The sequence below is a fragment of the Gossypium arboreum genome, chromosome 13 (assembly GCF_025698485.1).
Source record: "Gossypium arboreum isolate Shixiya-1 chromosome 13, ASM2569848v2, whole genome shotgun sequence".
Taxonomy (NCBI): Eukaryota; Viridiplantae; Streptophyta; class Magnoliopsida; order Malvales; family Malvaceae; genus Gossypium; species Gossypium arboreum.
The window spans coordinates 26,979,001-26,982,701 of NC_069082.1; positions in this window are offsets into that span (position 1 = coordinate 26,979,001).

Consider the following 3,701-nt stretch of genomic DNA (forward strand, 5'->3'; position numbering starts at 1 on the left):
CAAAAAATAAAAATAAATCTAATTGGGATACTTGTTAATATTGATATTAATTGAAGTATTGACAGGTGTGCGAATTGCAAAGGTTTTTGAGGTTTTGAGTTTCATGATCATTGTAACACCCCAAACTCGACCTAGACGCTACGGCCGAATTGGTGTGTTGCATCAAAGTGTTGCTCAAAATCGAGTTGTCGGTAAAAGTTTATTTCTAAAAGTAAAACCTTTTGTACGGGGTTTAGCAAATCATCTCGTCACAAATGTTTGCTCAAAATATTTGCCTTTGGGATATTAATTCAACTTAAATCGCAGAAGCTTTTTTGAAAACTTTGTTGTTTAAAGCTCGTGTTCTTTAGAAAACCGTCAATAGTTTGAAAATTTGAGTTTTCCTAGACTAGCAGTTTAATATAAGAAATCAAAAGCCCATTAAAAGTTAAAAACCTCCAAATGACCTTATTACATAACTAAAACCCAAATATGAAAGCTTAAATAAATTGAGTTATTAACAACCAATTTGCAGACGTGTGGCCACCACTGAGTCCCTCGCGGCTCCAAATCGTCTAAGGCTGGGGATTACCTGCACAGTTAAAAGAAGGTTGAGTTTACGAAAACTCAGTGTGTAATCCCCTATCGGTCAACAAGAATAACGTGCATACGAGAATGAATGGGCCTAAGCCATATGCAAGATAAAATGTGGGCCTATGCCCAAAATAGTATAATCATAATACAGGTAAGCAACCCAACCCAATCCATCTTGCTCACTACCCATACCAACCAACTCACCATGTGGGGATTAAATCGACCCACCCAGCCAACTCACCAATATCGCAGCGTAGCTGCTAATAGTAATGCAGCAAAGCTACTAGTAGCGGTAAACGTAGCATAGCCACTATATCAGAATACGTGGCAAAGCCACCAGAGCAGTACTTCCTCCAAATCAGAGTCTCAACCCCAATGCAGTATGTCATGTCATAATATTTCGTGTATGCAAGGTTTCTGTAACACCCCTAACCCGTAACCAACATCGGATTAGGGTTACGAGGCATTACCAGACAGACAGTACATTTCAAACCAATTTAGAATCACAGATATCATATAACATCATTTCATAAGCAATCATCTCCTAAGATGGTCTACGAGACCTAAAAAAGAGACATTCGGGACTAAACTGAACACATTCATAAAGTTAAGAACTTTTAAAAAATTTCAATTCTATAGAGGTCACACGCCCGTGTGACTAAGCCGTGTGCCCCACACGAGCATCAGACACGCTCATGTGAACCAACTGTGCCAGAACAGAGCTTATGTACTGACTTATTCCCATGGCCAACAGACACACCCGTGTGCCACTGCCGTGTGATTCTTAGCTAGCTACTAACTTAAGCCCACGGCCAACAAACACGCCCGTGTGCTATGGCTGTGTGGCACAATGCAGGCTTGGTTTAAGCCAATTTGCCACCCCTTTATGGATCATTCCTACAAGCCAAATTAAACAACATTCATACAAAATATTCAGCCATTTCATGCTCAAAACATGATTCATTACAACTATTTCATCATCATTCAACAACTCATTCAAACCATACCAAAACTTAACACAAACATACATTTGATAGCCAACTTTCATTGCATAACCTATATTTACAATTCAAAACTTAATACATAAACCTTCTAGCCTATACATGCCATACTTTAAAATATGTACACTTTCAAAAGCACCAAAATGAGATCGATAGTGTGGTGACAATCCTCGACTATCCCCGAGCCTCCAGTAGCTACGATAACTATAAAACAGACAGTAAACACATAGAGTAAGCTACAAAGAGCTTAGTAAGCCAAATACAATTGGTCTAACTACTAAAGGATATAAATACAATTCACACATATAGATTCATAACCATTTCATAGAATAATTCATAAACTTAACCATGCTCCTTTATTTGCATATATGTCATTGTTTCATTTCCATACATATTTCACAGAGACAAAATTTTGCATATTCAGAAATTTAGTACGATACAAATGTACCTGCATAGGTTATTCATTTCATATACTCAATCTCAGATTTCGTACACTATCATCAGACGGGTCAGAAACGATATAGATGCTCATAAACAAGTACAATGCCGACGTCCTAGACGTGGTCTTACATGTAATTCAATATTGATGCCTCTGTCCCAGACAGGGTCTTACACTAAATCAAATACGATGCCGATGTCCCAGACATGGTCTTATACGTAAATCTCAATCGAGGCCTGTGTCCTAGACACGGTCTTACATGATGTCTCAGACAGATGTCAACTTTTCTTAGAAACATACAGAGCTTTTCAGATATTAACATATTATCATACTTTACTCCAAAGATATTCATCAGGCACTCAAGGCCATCCAATAAAATTTATTTCAATTAACACGTAATTGTAATTTGACTTACCTCGGACGGATCTCGGATAAAACGAGTCGACTATTCAACTATTTTGGACTTCCCCAAATCTAAGTCTGATTTTCTTTGTTCTTAATCTAATACAATACAAATTCAACCATTCAATCATTCATTTCATTCAATATAATCCATATACACATATTTAGGGTACTTTGCATTTTAGCCCTTACATTTTCACACTTTGACAATTTAGTCCATTTTTCATAAAATCACAAATATGCAAAATTTCTTTGCAACAATGGCTAACCAAATTTTCATGGCTTCTATATAAGCCCAAACAACATGTTTAATTCACAATTTAGTCCTTCAAAACCTCATTTTCAAAATTTAACCCAAATAGCTCAATTTCATCAAAACTCAAAGACAAAACTTATGAACCATCTACCAAGCCTTCATAATTCATTCAAAAAAATCACAAAACTCATGATATCAACAATGGCATTTCATGAAATCTTTAACAGAAACAGAAATTCAGACATGGGTTTTGAAGAACATGAAGCAACGATCACAGAAATGTAAAAATTATCAAAAATTGAACAAATTTCATACCTCAATTTAGCTACCAAAGTGCCGAATGTACAAAAGCTTCAAACCTTTCTTTCTTTGGCTGATTTTCGGCTAATATGCATGATAATAAGCCACCTTTTGTTTTCATTTTATTATAATAAGCATTATAGTCACCTTTTACCATTTTGTCCTTAATGATATAACATTAAATTCACCAACTACATGACCATTTTTGTCCACCATTAAAACAAATGGTAAATTTGACATGCAAGGACTTTTATTTTAAAAGCCAAGCCAAATAGGTGCTTTAGCATCTAGCACTCAACTTTTACACTATACGTTATTTAATCCTTTTTCATAAATAAGCATAGAAACATACAAATTAAATCACAGAAATTTCACAGATGTAAATTCACATATCACAGGCACAAAAAATAATATTAAAATATTTTTTGGACTCGAATTTGTGGTCCCGAAACCACTATTCTGACTGGGGTCAAAACTAGATTGTTATAGTTTCATACTTAGATACGACCATGCATATATCATACACTCATCAATTAACCTACCTCTAAGGTATAACAATCATTTCCACCCATTAGGTAGTAATTTTTACCCCTCAGGGGTATTTTGGTCATTTTATCCTTTGGGGTCTCAGTATAGATAATTGACTTCTCGGAAGGTCCACAGTCGCCTTGAGTGACTTAAGTAACCTAAATAGAGTTAACGGTGTAAATGGGCCTAAGACCCATTATTT